The sequence below is a fragment of the Centrocercus urophasianus genome, unplaced genomic scaffold (genome assembly GCF_019232065.1).
Source record: "Centrocercus urophasianus isolate 14NV4802_14NV808 unplaced genomic scaffold, USGS_Curo_1.0 seq_15, whole genome shotgun sequence".
In the NCBI taxonomy this organism is placed as follows: Eukaryota; Metazoa; Chordata; class Aves; order Galliformes; family Phasianidae; genus Centrocercus; species Centrocercus urophasianus.
Genome location: NW_024884697.1, coordinates 4,617,734 through 4,637,462, shown reverse-complemented (window position 1 = coordinate 4,637,462; position 19,729 = coordinate 4,617,734). Strand labels below are relative to the sequence as shown.

The 19,729-nt window shown below is 40.8% G+C and overlaps 1 protein-coding gene across 6 annotated transcripts in view; it reads right to left on the bottom strand.

The window, feature by feature from the left end:
- The window catches only part of CELF2 (CUGBP Elav-like family member 2), a 364,188-nt gene that overhangs the window by 192,627 nt on the left and 151,832 nt on the right, over window positions 1-19,729 (bottom strand). The window contains exon 1 of one of the 6 annotated variants that reach the window (XM_042815512.1): window positions 9,135-9,777. The exons of 3 other annotated variants lie outside the window; for them this stretch is intronic. The gene's annotated coding sequence lies outside the window, so the exon portion shown is untranslated. Of the gene's footprint in view, window positions 1-877; window positions 1,131-1,279; window positions 1,380-9,134; window positions 9,778-19,729 lie in introns of those variants that run through there. 2 more of the 6 variants (XM_042815515.1, XM_042815510.1) reach the window with 2 other exon arrangements.

The following is a 19,729-nucleotide window of genomic DNA, read 5'->3' as shown; positions in this document are numbered from 1 at the left end:
CTTCTTCTCACTGCAGAAATTCCAGCACAGAAATACAGATTATTCAATAAGTTTACAATTACCTTTTCCCTCAGTTAAGATAAGAAGTGCAGATATGACAATTTTATGCTAATTGCAAGCATTTGGGTTTGCTAGAGTAGTTTTTGAGTAGTAACAAAGCGAGATGTAATAATATAACAATTATGATAATATGTTAATAGTTTTAATTGAAGTAATTTCTGTAGACAATAAGAATTATACCCTAATGTGTTAATTAATCTGATTAAGAAATGTTGTGAAAATGAGTATGCAAAATGATATCAGAGGATAGCAGGAAAGGCATGTTTTACAGGGAGAGTGTTCCTCGGGGTAAGATTTATTGATGGTAGCTCACAAGGCTTCGGCAAGGTAAACAGCTGTTTTGGTTTTAGTTATAATGAACATTAACTCTACTTCCCCATTTCTGCTTAATTAAACCGCTGACTCTGCAGCCAATCAAGAGAAAACAGAAAATGGGCACTAATTGGGTTCTGTGCACTTTCGATCTCATCTTACATCAAGTGGTCTGGCTACACCACCAAAACTGCCTCAAAAAACACAAGCTTCTCTCACACTTTCTTCTGCCAGCTTACCCAATGGTTCCTTTGCTAGTCAAAGCTAAATTACATGTATTCAGCAAAAGAAGACTGGGCCAAGCAAAAGCCCTGAAGGATGTAGAAAGTGAAAATTTAAATTAAACCGATTTTTACTCTCATTCAGGTAACCACTTCGTTATTTTTAGTTAACAGTTCAAAGCAAAGAACACTGAAAACAAAGAAAGAAACTCACAAAGCACTCTCTCCGACACTCCTGAAGGAGGAACCAACAGCAAGTTCCTGTGCTTTTTGATTAGTTTTACCTTTTGCAAAACAGGATCAGAATGGCACTGGCACGAAGTTAAAAACGCTGACGAGATGGAAAGAAAATGGCACGCAATGTGCACAGTGGTAAGAAAACCACTGGAGATAATAGAGAAAACCTTAAATCTATGCTTACAGAGCTCTGTAAGAGCAAGCTGTCTCCTACACAAAATGTCCCCTCTTCCTCCTTGTGACATGCGCCGTCAGCTCCGGAGTGCCTTCATCTGAGAGGAACTGGGGACTCGTGTGACAGAGCACAGGCTTCTCCTCGCACACTTACAGGGCAAAAAAAAAAAAAAAGAGGAACTTATGCCCTGGAGGACAAAAGATAATTTTGCATTATTCTGTAAATTAATCCTTAAGACAATACAATGAATAGGATAAAAAAAGGATTGAAATACCTTACAGTCCCTTGCGTCTGGAAGAGACAGCCGTGCTCTCTCTTGAACAGTCTTACTTTGTGAGCGTGCGCAGGAAGGTTTCTGTCAGACCTACAACCTTTATCTGAGCTTCCTTTGTGGTTATTAGCAATACCAAGAGCATCGCTTCACCATTACACTCCAACCATTTCCTTGCCGGTGAACTCACTTCCGCAGCGAGCTCTCCCTTTCGTAAACTTAATAGGCAAAAACTGGGTAAAATGCCCTGTAGATTTTACGACAATCAATAACCTTTAGTATAAATATGCACAGTAACTTGTGCTGTGGCAGCCACCAATTGGGATAAGCACACAAAGAGGGTCAACTACCAAAAGCACCATTTTGTGGCTCTCGGAAGGAAGTGGTAAATACTGGTAAATGCTCGATCTCTCCTCTTCATGGGAGGCTGCCTACCTAAGCCCTGAACCGAGAGCAGACCTTAAGTATAAATCACTTAATTGCTCATTTTATTTGATGCCCAAGTACTTCACGCTAATGAAGTTAAGCATTAAAAGATTACAGTGTGACAAATTATACGCCCATCTCATAAAAGAAATATTACCGAAACAGACTCAGATCTGAAAGGCTCTCGATAACATACAGTGTAAGTCTAATTTTAGATGATTCCTCAATCACTGGAGAGCTTGCAGTATACACAGCCAGCCCAGCTCAATCAACTGACTTTTATCTCTATGACTGCAGGTCACATTATCTCATGAATGAACTGTTATGTAGGTCAGTCAAGAGTCATCTTCTAATTGAATGCACGTTTCAGCCTTGGCATTTATGCCCCAGATATCAAGACTGTGGACAATTGGTGAAGTCAGAAGAAAACGTTGAAGAAGGATCTGTGATAATTAGCCTTTGTATCAGACAACAAGCATGCAAACAGATGTTAGCTGAACATTGGAGACAGTTGTTTGCATTTTAACACAGTTGTTTGGATTTAACACAGGTGGAAAGTGTGGGAGCAACAGCTTGCTGAGGAGAGGTATTTCGGGTTGCAGATCAGATTTTAGCCACAAATCAAGCCCCATCTTTCTAACGAAACTCAGCACAGCCGTGAGGTATATTGGGCTGTGTTGAGATGTGCCAAATATATGCCTGCTTATTTGCAGTAACTGATACACCAACTCCTCTCACTCCTTCCCACTGAGCAGCCCAGCCATCAGCAAGGGTGAGTTGTGGTTGCTCCCAAAAGAAGGTGGATTTGAGACAGTGGAAGAAAAGTTTACACTCTAGCTCCAGACTCCTGTATAATAATTGTACTTGCATGTTTTAAAGATAGAGGGCTTCGGGAAGACATTCTTATATGGTTTGTGGACTTTTCATTTAACTTCACAATCAGGGGACTGACGTAAAATACATTTGAGTTACAGCCCCTGTAACATCTGGGTAAAATGAGGAGTGTCAGACTGAAGACGCTCCATGAAACTAAAGCAAGAAATTTACTGCTTTACAGAAACACTTCTGAGCAGACATTTCATTTCCTGTTCAATCCAAGTTATTATAATTTAGATGTAAAGGCAAAATTGCAACTGATTAAAATTGGGTCGGCAGCAGCTCCCATCTGAGGAAGCTCACGATCAGATAACAACCAAGCTGCCGAAATGCAGAGCTTCTCATACTTCACAACTGTTATTCACATCCATACAGCTATTACCAGTTGCTTTATCTATTTCCAGAAATACTCCCTGACTTTGTGCTCCCCCAACTTTAAAAGTCATTTGCAGCACACAAAGGGTTACCAGTAGCAAAGTGAAAGCAAAACACCCAAGGCCAAGCTTTCCCCCATAGCCTGCATACATGTTTGCATTTTCAGCTCCTGTGTCCTGACAGCTGCTATCTTCAAGTATGCTGCGACATGCCTATTGCTGTACCAGCAGTCCTTTTGTTCAACTCTGAGCTTGCTTTTTAAGGCTTTAAAACCTTGGTGCATGGGAGGCGGAGCAGGGAAGACGTGAAGTAACAGCTATTATATGGAAGATAATTGTGGTTGGTTTTCTTTGCTATCTTATGCCCCACCCATTTCAAAACAAGGAGTTATAAAGAAGTACAAAAGTAGCTAAAAAAACCAACCAACCAACCAACCAACCAAACAAAAAACACCAGAAAACCCTCTCCCCACCTCCAGCAAAGCCTTTCCCTCAGTGTTGTTCTCATCTCCCAGCAACAACTGCTTCGCACTCACGTAGTGGGATTCTTAGGAGGATGTGAAAGCAGTTACAAACATCTGTTAATTAAGGCTCAATTTGCATCTGAGATGGGTAATATACTAATTTTACAAATGGGTATGTTGAACCACACAACACTGGAGAAAGCTGGCCAACAAGAGCAAATGAATGCACACTAGAACAAGGGAGACTCCATTTCCTTATTCTGGCTACTGCTTTTCTAAATAAAATAAAGGTAAGTGGGCCTGATATGTTGATAGCTTTTATTTTGCAAAAGACAAAGTCAGAATAATTTTCCAGAAAATAAACAGATATTTGTAAATAAAACAACAACAACAACAAAAAAACCCACAAAACAGTTACTGATGAATAAATTGCATTAGGTCCAACTTGCAAGAAAGCATATTAATGTATTTTTAATGGCTGAACCAAGGGAAGGTCATTATACAGTGTTTTAATTCTAATACATTAGTGTTGCATTTATACATCAGCAGTAGCAGTTAATGTGATAATGTCAAACTCGCCACTAGTGTGGCATCATAAAAATAAAGACTGTTTTAGTATTCTTCTGGAAAAAAAAAAAAAGAGAAAAAAAAAATCAGAAATGTTACCATCTCCAACTCCAGATCAGGAGAATGCCTTCTGTACCAATTCAGCATGCAAGATCAAAACTTTAAAGGCAAGTCAGCAGATGTGAAAAATGTAAATCTTAGGTAAAGTACGCAATCAACAAAGGCAGAGAGGTGTTTGCTGTTGTTTGTGGTGTGCGTTTGTTTTGCTTTGCTTTCCAAATGAAACCTTTTTAATGCTCCCTGACCTGTAAACACCATTTTTAACAGAATGCAGGAAATAAATTAATATTAGAAGTAAAAAAATAAATCTGAAAGTAAACTTGAGGAAACAGCCTCTTCAGCAGAGATGTTATTTTTTGATTCTTCAAAAGACATGGGCAATAATCTGGCAAGCAGCACCGTTACAGTAAGCCAATGCTCTTCAAAGCTAATTTTGGGTAGTGCAGTGTGTCAGGTCTCTTATTTGGACATTGTGTATATCCTCCAAAGGGAAAGTATCCTCCTAGGATTAACACTTACACAAATGAAATATTTCCCTGAAGATCACACTTAGAGCTTCCTTTATAAGGCTTCTAAATAGAAATGGTTGTTTATCATGTTATTAAATTTCTTCTCCCCCTCTCCCCCCTTTTTTCTCTCTCTCTCTCTCTCTCTGGATTACATTTAGCAAAATGAAAACTTCCTGAAGGTAATTACCTGGCTGCAATTCAAGGCATTCATAAACCTCACAGCTCCCTTTGGTGGGGGAAGGAGCCACAAGACCAGGACAGCAGCTTTGAGATGCCCAACATCCCAAGGACACAGCTCCTGATGGGCTCCACCACACTTCTCCCTTAGGCTTCCACTCACTCCCGGTTCAGTGCTTGCCTCTTGTTTCATATGAATTTGCATTTGACCCATTTTGTTTGCTCTCCTGGGGCCACAGGAGTCTGGCGTAGGCCCTGTGTTTCACAGTACACGCTGCTTCTTGGACTGATTTCCCTCCCCCCAGAGCTACTGCATATCATCTTCTATGTAGATGATAACATGTTTGGTGCAGCTCGGATGCTTGCAAGTGCTGCAGCATGCAGGGGCTCATCACCTCTGCAGGAAAATAGTGGCAAAGGTAGAGCAATTTTGCTGAACCCCATCCTAGTGAAGAGGGATGGCAAAGCCAAAGTTTCCTTTAGGATGCAGACAAGGTTTTTTTGTTCCATCTCTGAAATTTTGTCTTCTCTGCAACTCTTTCTTCTCTTTTCAAATGATAATATAAAATGGCACCTGTGTTTGGAGGACTGTTTGTGTCTATGGCAAGTGTACGTGCATAGGTGGAGTATTTCTAGGATAAAAGATAAATAATGTCGGTATCCCTTCTTTAGGCATTAAACCCATGTGCCTTATTACACAGAAAAGATTACACTTACACTCTCGTCTGAAACCAAAATAGCTGCCATCTTCACAGTGCCCAGTAAGCTATTAACTAAGCATGTAAATGGACAATGTAGGACAGGAGACCTTCTTTTGGGATAATGTATGCAATTATGAATATGTAAGTTAAGTTCTCATGTTCTGTTCTGACCTCTACTTACTAAAACGCTGACAAGGACTCTTGCCTTCTGACTGCAAGTCATGCTTTTGATGCATCCAAAACATTAACTACAAATCTAAATCAAAAATGAAAGAACATAAAACAGTTGGAGGACAAGGAATCCTCACCTTCTACTTAAACAGAAAAACAGAAAACTGTCAAGTTTTCAGAGTTAAAATTTTAAAACATGAAACAAGTATGCTAATGGTTTGTGGATCTTGAGATAAACAAATATGCATCTTTTTAGGTTTTTATGCATTTCACAGAAATCTTAGGTTTTCCCAATCAAATTAAAGACTTTTACAGGTACGAAATTATTTTTAATGACCTGAACATAGCAGTACAGTGGTGCAATTTACTGTACTCTATAAGGCCTATGAATATTTTTCTTTGCTTAACTCACTGTAAGCTTGATAAAACGCAAAGATTAATGACAAGACCTGTTCTATGCCAGAGTTCATGAAGAGGAAAGTGGGATTTACAATGGAAAAACATGCATATCTTGCCTAGCTTTTCAATAATTAACTTCAAGGAAATTCAGAACTTTCCCCTGTGATTTCCCCGAAAGAAAGCCTGAGATGCTGCAGGCAGTGTCCCAGAGCATTCACATGCCAATGAAGAAATACTCAGACAACAGGATATGCTCATGCAGGCCTGGCTGCCACTGCTGCCTTCCTCCAGTATTCAGATAACCAAGATAGCTAACATTAGGTAAAGACAAACAGAAAACAAGAGTCTGAAGAGTAGGAGGACAAAAAAGAAAAATAATCCACTTTCGTCCCACGCAAATCCAGAGTGCCCACACTGAGCGCTGGCTCCACTTTGCAAGCTTTGCATCTGAGTTATTTCTTGAACTGGCAGCTAGAAAAGAAAGGTCTTACGACAGCTTGGTTTGACTTCGTATGAAGATCACATTACATTGGATAAACTGAGTGTAATGGTACACGATAGGGGCAGGTACACGCGGGAGCGGTGCACAGTACAGTTGGGGTTCTAATGCTCTCCCTTGCATGCTGGCAGCAGGGTTTCATTATCAGCCTCCATTTGCTGACAATCAGAAATCTAAGCCAAACAACAAAAATTTCCATCAAAGAATATTTATAGGGCAAAAGGTTAACTAATTTGGAAAGCTGTTACTGAACTGCAGAACATGACTGGGAAAGAAAATCTGGAAAAGCTGAGAAGGCTGAATTTTGATGCAGACCAAATTCTGGAAAAAAAGATGCCAAAAAAAACCAACCTCTCACACTTTTATTATTTTTTGTCTTTAAATAAAGGCCCATAATGTTACAGTGAAGTGAATATGTGAAAACACATTTTCACACTGATGAAAGTTTTAAATGATGAGCCCTAGACAGAAATACTTACATTCATACTATGCTTTGAATCTAACAGCTCAAAATCATGGAAGCAACTGAAAATTCAGGTTGATTGTATTCTTAATACAATGTTGGTAAGCCCGATGGCTTGCCATTGCCTAGCAATTCCTGGTGTGCAATGACTAGTACTCCATGTTTCCTGAATACTGAGAGAAGAATACAAGTTCCAATGCTAATTTCAAACTTTCTGGATTTTCAAGTACTTGGTCACAGTGCCTAAGTGCTATTATGTTGTTTTTCCATACATTAAAACAAGATTTAGGTTCATATGGGAATGAAAATGATAGACTTGTAAATGAAGATAACAGAATTAATAGGAAAACAGTTGTGTTTCTAACAAATGCAAAGGATTTCTAGGAAGGATAAGAGAAGACAAGATTTCAGGTTCCCAGGATTTTGATGCAAAATTCTGCAGAGGGCCTGCAAGAAGACCTCCTCCCAACACCAACTGAAGCTGCTCTTTTGTCTTTTTTGCCAAGCTATGCAGACCTTACAGCTTAAAACTGGAATACCTACACAGCTACAAACACCCACACCATGGGGTGCTTGATCTCCATGCTGTAATGGAGTTTCCCATGCAAAGGTCATGGCCTGCAGCAGTATGAGACTCGCATGACTCACCACTGCAAAAGCACTCTCCTTTTTCCTCATCAAACCTTACGTTTGTGGGCAAGAGCAGTGCCCAATGTACAGTACCTAACAGGCCTTCTCTGTAAGCTCATAAGACATGCTTTGTACAAGGTTTTCACCAGGAAAATACTAATGGGCTGAAATCTAAAATTTTCTGGAGATATGCATCAAGTCTTTCCGGCTATTTTCCTGTTCTTCCACTGGGATTTTGAACGAATGTGCCTTTGGCTAGTTGCAAGAGCAAGCAACTTTGGCTTGCTTTATAGGGAAAAGGAGGTTTGCCACTCACTGAGGTCAAGGTGGATCATTGTATTAGATGATCTTAATGGTCTTTTCCAGCCTCGAAGATCCTATGATTCTGAGGTGTGAGCAGGGCTGTCTCTCTCTGTACCTTCCTTACCACACACATGGTAGTGTAGAGAACCATGTCCTAGAAAGAAAATGCTGGAAAGGTCTGATGAGCAGAGAGCCATCATTGCATCACCTGGCATCACCAACTTTGAAAGAGACTCAAAAAATGTAACAGAACCAAAGTCCAAGAGACAGAAAGAATCATGAATGTATCGTAACTAGCTTGTGTCCTCTCCAATTAATGAAGAGTCAGGCAAATTGGACTGCCTACAGACAGAGAAGCCTGTCTGTCATCCCCCAGCCTGTCCCCCACCTCCAGGGCCAGAGACAGCACAGAGATCTGTCCCAGAACTGGCTCTGCTGCCTCTTCACAATCACTTCACTGAGGCCTGGGTCCTAACCACGAAGCAAGGAGAAACAGTGATGGGGAAGGAAAGCCATGGGGTTTTGCAAAGTGGAGACACTGGGCTTGGTACATCAAGCCTTCTGGAAGGGAAAAACATCCATGGTAAAACTGAAGTTTAACATACTTTAACCTACCCTGTCCCACTACATGCTGTCTTCTGGGACTGCCCTTCACCCATGCAGTAGCCTTGAATTATAAAATACCTCTGACTAGGAAGCCTAGCTCACATTAGCAGTCAGTTTTGTCTCACCTTAGCAAAAAACACCTAAAACATATGGATACGAATGTTTCTTTGACATGCATACCTTCCACAAACACTAATCACATACCTACTATGAATCCAACAGATCTGTTCTGAGCAGGGAGCTTTGTGCAAGCACAGCCTAATGCACTGTGTGGCAAGACATTTACAACAGGAGCAAAGCTTATCTCCAGATCTGATCCTTTCAAGAGTCTTTCTTCCCAAAACTAAACCAAGATGCACACCCTCCAATGGATACAATCTTCTGACAGAACATGAATGCTACTGTATTAAGTTCCTTCACACAGCACCTAACACACTCAGAGTGGTCAATAAACAACAACGTGCTGCACATGATCCAACAGCACCGCCAGCACCGCAGGAGACACAGACGTAGCATAAAAAGCAAAAAATGTCATATCAAGGATAGCATTTAAAATGTCTGTTTCAGTGAAATTGTATTCTTTGGTGATGTCACAAGCACATAAAGCAAAACCACCACCCCAAAGTGACTCACCAAGTGTTTATTTCACCAGCCTGGGACAACAGCACCTGAGCCTGCCAGCAGCCCCAGGCCACTCACCCCGTCTCTACCTGCAGGCAGCAGAACAGACACACGGCAACCAGCTGCTCAGTTGTACTCCATATCACTTGCTTTCAGCCTTCCTGAACTTCCCACTTCTTCACATAGGAAAGCAGAAGTATGACACTCACTGTATTCTTTTTCCCCTCAGTAGCAAAGTTTAGCACTTCTGAGAAACAGCCAGAGTAACGCTGTTTCAGAAAGTGCAAGTGATCTGCGCTATCTTCCAGTCAGCCTGGTAATATGTTACACCCAGAATCCTATTTAGCAGTTTACATAATTCACAGTTTCTCTGGTTACACACTTTGTAAAATATGACATCCAGCTGGGAAAGCTGGTCTACTTTATTGTTGTACGCTTGCTTTATATCATCCAAATATCAATTAAAGCAACAACAACAAAACAACTATAGGGCAAATATCTTCACATTTTCACTTGTATATACACAGACAAAATGCTTGCTGTCATTCAAAGGGGAAAAATATCCTTGTCTGAAGTGTAAACTGACTGTGCAGTGCTAGGAATCACGTATAATTTAAAACAAACAACAACAGAAAAAAAACAACAAATAAACTTGAAAAGTGAACAGACACTTAAATTCTACATCAGCTGTTTTAACGGTGCAGTTCTTCCGAGAAGTGAAATTTAATCAGAACATGTTGTCAAATAACAGAGCTATATCCCACAAAGTCAACACGATGACATTTTAAGAATACAGCAGATACAGAGCTTTTACTGGCATATATGCACTTAGCAAATATTAGAAAAATCAATCAGAAACAAAATGCAAAACTCTGAAATGAGCACATGCCTTGTGTTATTCATTTCCAATCCTAATTGTTTGATTTAATTCATCGGGATTTATATATGCACCAGTACACTACTGAAGCAGCTAAAATTAAATACATCCCATTTTTTTCCCCCAGAAAAGTAATGGACTTTAGCAGTCATTTTATTGCAGTGAGAGATATTAACAAACAATTCTGCTCCTAACTCCAGGTTATAATGTAAGTGGATCAATTGATCACTTGCAAAAGGCAAAGTTTTGCTTGATGCTGAGGGCAAACCACATCAATAAAGTTCTGACCAGACCATTCATTATTTTCAGTAGAAATCCAGTCACAGTCTAAATACCACCCAAAGTATTTGCTCTGATTTGTGGTCCATGGAAACAAACAAACAAAAAAAACATTTTACCATATAAACAGGAAAGGCCATGGACTGAATCTACTCCTGTGTTGCACCTAAACCATGCTGATCTATAAGAACGTACCAAACCTGCTATGGAAGATTTTACCACTCAAAAAATAAAACACAAAAAGAGGAAAATGCATGTGCCACAAGATTTACCTGCTTGGTATCTGCTATTTTTCATGCCTAGCTCTCACGGCTCTCACGACAGGTTACAAGAGTAAGCGAAGTGATCTGTAACTGGAATAATGTTAAGTAGGGCAACAGAGAAAGTCAGCAGGTTATTCCACTGGAAGAAACTGCCTATAACATGCACTGGATTAACAAACAGTACTATTGCTTCAGGAAAAAGTAAATTTGATACCCCCGGGGGGGGGGGGGGGAAGGGGGGAAAGAAGTTTAATTAATTAGTAGGGTCTACCACCATGCATTTAATGCATGCAAAACCCTAAGGTCTGTATTTAAAGTTACATATATGTATTACGTACAAACAAAGCAGTTTAGAGGATAAAAACTGAAATCAGATCAGGGAGAAAAACTGTGCTGCATAACTCAGGGGCTAAAATCACTACAGAAGAGTAACAGCTAATGAAATATTTACAAATCAACATTAATATCATTAGACTTCAAAGGACATCACCTTCTCAGCATCAGCTTCTTGCACTGATCATCTGCAGTAAGCACTCACACCAGGTTGTTTTCAGGAGCTTCTTTCCAACCACACCATCTCAAATCAAAACACCAGTCCTCTAAAAGCCATGAACCACCCTTGCAAAGATCTGTTCTGCACCTTCTCAAGTCCACTCCTGGATTTCTCATGAACTTTGTCAATGATTTACTATTTCCGTGGGATGAATAGGAAAGCGCTTAAGAACAAGAAGATATTACACACTCACAAGGAGATAAGAGGCTTTGGAACATGAACATTATATTATTTGCAAAACCTTCTTCCAGATCTTACATATTCTGTTCATTTACATGACAGCAAATGGTAGAACTACAGTAAACATTTTGTGTTGCATTATTTTGTGTAAGAGCTTGACATTTTTATTTTCTCTAAGGAGAAGCACTGCCTATATGCTCTCTAGTGGATGAACAGGGTTTTTACAAGGTCCCTCCTTTAAATGTGATCAAATACAAATTGCTTTTATTCTGCCAGTATCCCAGTCCAAGATTTTGTGTTTGTCTAGCAACAACGACACACAACCAAAGCAGGACAGAGAGCAGCTCCTCCTCAATTTCCCTAATGCTTCAGGTGCTATCTGTGCCAGGAAAGTGAGAACACCACAGAAACTCTTATCTGAACATTGGCAAGGACTATGCGTGAATGGACGATCATGAAATTCTTTTCATCCACACTTTGAAACTGATGTTCCTGTAATTGCTATCCACACGTGAAGTCTTTCTGAGGCAATGCCACAATTCCTTCCAGTATTTGAAAGGAGCATATAAACAGGAGGGAGAACAACTGTTTACGAGGGCGGATAGCAATAGGACAAGGGGGAATAGTTTTAAACTAAGATAGGTGAGGTTTAGGTTAGATATTAGAACGAAGTTTCTCCACACAGAGAGTGGTGACACACTGGAACAGGTTGCCCAAGGAGGTTGTGGATGCCCCATCTCTGGAGGCATCCAAGTCCAGGCTGGATGTGGTTCTGGGCAGCCCAGTCTGCTGGTTGGCGACCCTGCACAAAGCAGGGGGCTGGAATTGGATGATCATTGTGGTCCTTTTCAATCCAGGCCTTTCCATGATCCTATGAAATTCATGAGCAACTGTACCATTTTGGAAATCAATATCCTGTCCTGCATTTCAGGATACCAAACTCCCATGGTACGAATGCACCCAGCAGCATTCCATCCCTGGCACCCTGCTGCCCAGAAGTCCCAGCTATAAGGAAAGAGGCTATTGGCAGATTGTTTCCCGGAATTACGTCATTTTTCCAGGCTGAAAGGGTGATGGGGAGGGATGCGAGACAACTCAAAAGTTTAATATAACTAAAACCTACCATGATTTCAGAACAAATTTTGCATCCCTGTGCAGATTTATCCCTTTGCAGGAAGAAAATGAGCCAGCATTCAGCACGCTCAGATTTAGAGGTCAGTGCTAAGCACTGCTACAAAATCCTTACCTTTGCTTTTAGCAATTTTTGAATAAATCAAATGCAATTGGCAGTTGGGGTGATGACCTCTCATCAACACTAACTTAAAATGAGCTGCCCTAAAAGGCAGACAGATTTTTCCAGTTTTGATAGTGGAATCGTGAGCAAATCATGAGCAAATCATGATCCAGCACTGTCCCCACCCAGACAGCAGGTGCACAAGTTGAAAGAGCCCATATTCCTTTAGATTAGGTATATTCACCACTTCTTAATAATTTATAAGTCACTTAGCTTTCCAATTACAGTCATGCTAGTCATAAAGGAAAGGAGAGTTTGTTAGAGATGGCAAAATACAGAGAAGCATATTATAAATTACTCCGGGAAAAGGCTTTGATGCCCAGTTTTGGGGGGCTTGGTAGATACCATTCCTCATAAGTCCACTTTTGCAGAAATTAAAGGAATTTACTTATTTTAATAGAGGATATAGGTTTCTATTCATCAGAAAGCATTCTTTCCTAGCTAGAGGGCATAATCACCGCTCACATTTAGACAATATACATTTAATTATTTTTATTGGCTAATAGAGTCTCTATCAACATGGAAAGAAAGCACACTTTCAGAACTATCATCAGAAATTAGCATGCTCACAACAAACAGTTCAGCCCTGTGAGATAAACCACTGTATGGGATGGCATCTTAAAGGCTGGGGATGGGGATGTCCTGAACGAAGCTTTGACCACTGGAATGAAAACAAAACAAAACAAAGAAAATCCTGAAGTCCCTCTGTTCCTTCCCTGCTCATCTTCTTTTTCTTTTTCTTTTTTTTTTGACTGTGATTTTTTTTTAATTTTTTTTTTTTTTTTAAAGATACTTTTATACATTGCCCTTTTTGTATGCAGACAATCATTCATCTCCTTCTAAGCTTTTGAAAGCCAGCATCTTCATGGATCACCTTATGCAGGGACTTCAATTTTAGTTTGCCTTGAAACCTTTCATTAAAGCAGCACACTTTAAAACTGCCTCTCTTTTCTGGTGCCTACTCATGGCATTAGAAATCTCCACACACCATCTTGTCCTGTCTCAGATGTCTGAAGTCCCAGTGTCACAGACTATATAAGTCTCACCATAATAGGTCTCTATAATAAATGAACAGAAGCAGACACCTGAGGGCCATTTGTTTGATCTCACATCTGCATCTCAAAGAGTTGGATAGTCCCCCTAACTCCCCTGGTGCCCCCTTACCCTTCACAGGAAACAAACATGCAAGGGTGCAACCTCAGATTTCTGAGGATGCTTGAGTCAAGGCAGATAACGCCTGATTTAATTCTCTCTCAAAAAACCTGACATTTAGGGACCCATAGATTGAAACCCACTGCCGTAGCGTAACTGAAAACTACACAGGGTGAATGCTGATACCACTGTAGGAATTGACATTTTGGCTGGGAAAGGCACTTCTGCTAATGAACAACACAATTTCAACTGCAACAGCAGAAGGATGGCAATACTGGCATTCACCTTGCATGCGGGCAGCTCATTCTGCAGTCTCTGCCACCCTACCTGTTTTGTTAGCATGACCTGTTGCAGAAAGGAAGAAAGTCTGCAAATACATCCATGCGGAAGCCTTACTTCAAAAACAGTGCCTATTAAGTGCCAGGTACGACCTGTTTCACATTCCATCCTCTTGCAAATACAACCATCCATCAAGCTTGTCTTTTCCCTGCAAGCTTCTCTGAGGGAGAGGCAGAAACACAGATGCTGCAGGGTGACTTTCCTCAAGCTCCAGCTTCTTCCTGTCTCTTTGCCTTTCCCAGCTCTGCCCAGGAGAGGAGTTCAGTGCTGTCCAATCTGAGAGCACCAATGAAAGCTGGGCTTGTGTGTGCAGGGTGTATCAGGAGCTTTCCCCTGAAAAATGTCTGGGGTAGTAACATGAGGTTGCAGCAGCCCAAGAAAGTTGACATCAAGAGTGAAACAATGCAAGAACAGCATTGGGAAAGCTTGTCATGGGCATGGATGCCTCCTGCAGAGGACCTGCTCCATGGTCCTGCAGGGAAATGCCCACCTGGTGCTGAAGGGTTACACACATTTCTGTTTTTTCTACAGTGGAGGCCAAATGGCTGCTGGCCCAACCCCAGGTGGTGGAGCTCCCTCCCTGTGCCCAGAAGCAACTGCTATTTGTCTGTCAGCTCTGGAAAGTTCAGGGGAATGTGTGTGCTGGGGAGGCTGACAGCCCCTCTGAGGCATGTCCTCAGCTGCTCTGCACACCACCGAAACAGAGGAGATGAAGGGAAGCAGGCTGCACCTTGCTATAGGAGCCATGTTCCTCCTTAAGCATCCCTGAAGGCATCATTATATTTGCAGTCATTAGGGCTCTCCCTGCTCTACAGATAGGGAAGAGGTGGATAACAACTACTATAGGAGGACATCCAAATAAATGCTGCAGCTCACCACTGCACTCCAAGCAATAGCTCGATCATTTGAAAACATGCAGGCTGTCAGTCCCCTATCACTTATCATTTTAATTGACTGCCATTTCACAAACTTCTTCCAACCTGGGAGCCTGCATCCTACTTCCATTCTGCAAACCCATCACAAACCCTCTTGAGCATTCTCCTTTTTTTTTTTATTTTCTTAATTTTGCACTTATTTTTCCAAAACGTCTCCCATGAGAAGCTGGAATTTGCTAGTCAAAAGCATGGCATGTGTATTTGTACAGTACTGGCCACTTTCACAAGGGCCTGCTTGTGAACAGCAGAACAAAAGAACAGCCAAGACGGTCTTCCACTACTTTCTTTTTTTTGTCTTGGGTTTCAGAGGAGTTCCTTTTTAATCACAACACAGCAATGGCAAACCCCGACAGGAGATTTATTTTCTCATCTACATTAGCTTCTGACAGCACCCTTTTTTTGCACCCTCAAACACATTCAGAACATCCATTCTTCACTCCGTAACACTTTCCTCATGCTTAATCACTTCCAAAATGTTCCTTCTTCTATCACTCCCTCTCTTCTCACTCATTTCTTGTACCATTTATTTCTCAGGACTCTGCAATTTTTCAAACTGTTCCTTTTGGAGGGCAGCACCTCCTTGACTATGCTAAAATCCCTCCTGAAAACACACCTGCTGAGAGGCTCACCAGAAATTAGTCCCGTGGATTGTGTTTCTCATTGGCCTTTGCCTGCCTGTTCTCAAAGCCCAGGTTCACCTACCCGGGAGCACAGACTTCAGCTGGGAACAACGCAGAGAGGGGGAGGGAGGAACACCTCCAGAGGATCATTCTGAGCACCTAAGATTTAATGTAATAGAACTATTAATAATACATAAGAAAAGAATTATCCAGAGCTTTTTAGTCAGAAAAATCTACAGCCCAAGCCCCGTCTGAATTGAAGAGATTTTTTTCTGCTCACTGGGACATGAATTAGTACCAAGTACATAACCTACATTTCCAGTCAAACGTGCAGCATTGCATACAGCTCTCGCTCTGTGCTTTAGTTCCTTATTCCAAGTTCCTTATTCCATGTATAATTCCAAGCATTTCAGTTTGGCACCAAAATGCACTTGTCATTTACTGCCCATCACATCAGCTGTCAACACTTCTTAAAATCCTGATCCATTGTTCCCAGTCATTAACTCTGTCTCCAGTATCAGTATTTATAGCCCTGCGTTAGATAGATGGCTTGTTTGCAGTGCAGGCACCCAAACTGCAGTTGCTGGTTTCTCTCCCTCCCCTCTTTTTGCACACTAAATGCACATAGCTGAATTCCCCAAGTAATGAGAGACAAAGTACTTAATGTACAAACTGGACAACACCCTTAGTTGTGGAGGCACTTTTATCATGAAAACGAGCATACATTAAATGCTTCGCTGAATTAATGCCTAATTTCCAGAGCATTAAAACCCTGAGCTCCTTCTTTAAAAACCAATCTCAGCCCCACTCTTACTTCAGTACAACCTGAAAGTTTCCACTGAGCACCAACTTATCTGTGCTCTCTCAAATGGTGTCTAATTCAAGTTTCTAATCTGCGGCTTTTTATCTTATTCATTGCTCCCTGAATGTGGAATTCACTATCTATTTACAAAGGGGAAGTAAGTACTACCACTGTTTCCTAGACAACAGGAGAGCAAAATTAACTCTACTCCCACCCCTTCCAAAACAGGCAGTGATATTGAATTTTGCTAACAGAAACATATTAAAGAAAAGCTATAGCTAAATATATATATAAAAAGCAATGCATGGCAAAACACATTTGATGCTGCTGTGTCATGAAAGCATACCTTGCGTTACACTCACTGTCCCTTCGAAAACAAAACACAACTTGTTTCAGCTACACAGCCTACAAATTCATCTTGTGATAATTAGAACAGAGAAAAGAAATCTGAAAAATTTCACTCATTTAGCGTGGGTAAAAATCCCTCTTCCTCAGCAGGGCACACAAACAGAATTTTGCAGTGTATCAGCTTCGCGTGACATTTTAGTAGGGGTGGGGAAGACTTTACAAATAGGAGAGTTTGCAGAAAAACAAAGTGCAAATTAAACTGAATCTACTGCACCGGGTTTTGGCATACTGCAATACACTTGGCATGCTAACAATACACCGAAGGATATTCATCCAAGGGGATGAATTCGAACTGCCTGAACCTTTTCTCCTAGTCTGGAACTCACGGATTCCACATGCTGCAAAACCAGTACCTACTTCTACATCATTTCATTGTAAAGCTGCTGGATGGCTCAATTTTAAGGTGACACAAAAGGGAAGAGGAGATTGTTAGACACCAATAAAACAAAACTATTTCTCCTTGTTTTATATTTCAGTTCTTTATGATTAGTTTTATGGAGCCCTGAGGACCTGGGGGTCTTTTTGTAGTTGTGTTTAGTAGCCTTTTGCCTAGGTTGTGCCCAGGCAATTTGAGTGAGGTCATACAACACAGAACCAGAGTAATTCAAGAGAATTTACAATACAAACTGAAGTGATTTGGAGCACCATATATATTTACGAGAGGTGTGAAGATAGAGATTTTTTTCTCTACAAGGAAAGACTCCAAAGCACCACGGTAGTCCTCTGCAGGTATGTATGACAGAACAGTACAGTCTGCAAGCCTGGATTGTAGCATGGTTTTTATAGCTCCTGGAAGTTTTTAGTGTGAAGTGCCTTTAGGATAAGAACACCATGCAGTGAGGCTGCAACTACCAACATGAGAACACACTGAATGGTCACCAACTTCTCAGGTATACAATTATGAGAGGTATCTCCTTGCCTTCCCAGCAGTCAGTACCACATCATGTTCAATATGAAGGAGATGACAAGTATGTTCCTTTATTTTTTTCGTTCCTTTGTTTTTTCATTCCCTTCCCCCTTTGCCAGTGTACATCGCAGCAATCCGTCATGCCTCAAAGCCTTTTTCCCTTCACCAAAAGCATCCTTGCTTATGTATTGGCAAGGGAGGAAAAAAAAACAAAAAACCAAGAAAGGAAAATAACAAATATACATTGGAAAGGCAGGGAGAAACAAGGAATCTTGATAGTTTGCAACTCACGCAGTTATGAAGAAATGCTTGGACACAGCACAGTAACGCACACTGAACTGTACTGTGCTTCTTGTACCTAACTCCTTACGCTTTCCTGATTTCCAGGCCGTGCAGCTCTTCTGCTGCCCTGAATTTCACAGACATCCAGGGAGAACTGCAGATAAGAATTTTAGACTTAAGAGTACAAGTCACAAAATGCATTATTTGGCTGTCAAACCAGGACTTGCTAAATTAATGAAGCATTTTAATTCCCAGATCAACAGAAGCAAAGTTAATTTCGTGAAAGTGTGCTAGATTCCAAACCTATTACTATTAAGACTAACTTAAACCTCATCTACATTCTTCAGGGAACAGGAGGGGAGAATAAACAGAGGTGAAATTAAGCACAAATGTGAAGTGGGTTTTTTTAGGGTTTTTTTTTTCTTTCTTTCTTTTCTTTTTGACTGCAGTAATTTTGATGAAAGAAACTTAGAGACCTGTTAGCTCTAATTCCTAATAGACTGGTCCATTTTCCAGCAGCCTACCACATCCATTTTCTTTATGCACACTTTCTCCCCCCTTCTGCTTTTCAACAACCAGCAAATACATTTGTTTTTGTAGGAGTTGAATCAGTATTTCCCAAATGATTATTTGCACTGTAGAAGCTGTTCAGAACTTTCATGGATCAGGGTCTCCAGAATTAGGTTTTGTAATAACACAGTACAAGGAAAAGGTCTTTTCTCTAAAGATCTTGCACAGTCTACAGTCTGAAATGAGAAGCGACGTTCAATAACAGGAATTCAAGACAGAGACGAACTCTTGACCGTAAGCAGCTGGTCTATAGACCATCTTCTGTGGCTATGTTTGAGCACTGCAAAGCAGCCTCTGAACTGTATAGCATATAAATAAATAGTAAGATAACTACTAATCACCACAGAAGAGCAGAACTGGATCTACAGCCTGCTTTTAATGGAGCAGTATTTAAGTTAGTCAAGATATGAACAGAACAGCGCGTCATACTAACAGTTAATGTTCTGGAGTGAGGGTGAATGGGAACTACGTGGGATAAGAATTACACACGTAAGAATTACTGTGAGCTCTACAGGCCAGGAAACATCTGATGTGATCTGACTGACTGTGTGCTGTCCTTGCAAGTCCCGAGTTCAGTTTCAGGAGAGATGGAAGGGTTCTGGTTTTTCAACACCACATAGGAAACCACTAACCAAGTTGGCTGGTGGAGAATTCGGTTTAGTAAATGGCAGCCCCGCTGGTAGCTTGTTAATTCATCTCTTCTACTGCTCAGCAAAAGCCTATTTGTTCATAGAAACCTGACATCCTTCTACTAAATTAACCAAAATAACAAAGATGTGACATTTTGCAAATAAAAAGATTTTCACTGGAAGTTTCCCAAACCACACACATTTAAATCTCTGTCTTCACTTCCAGCTTTTGATGAAGAGCTTCTGAGATAGGCTTATGCTTGGGATGCCTCTTTTGCTTTCTCTTAGCCTACTGCCTTTGGCTGGTTGGCTTGGATGAAGTTGCTGAAAGCAGTTCTAGGACTCAGCCTGGACAAATGGGTCACATGAGACTAGCAAATTAACAAAGCATTCTTCACCTAACTTGACTCAAATCAAGACAGACTACATGAAGACAAATCTGAGGGGAAAATATCACCTTGTTTTTGTGCAATGGAAGGATCTGTCACCTAGCCCTTCAGTGGGAAAAGTTTTAGTT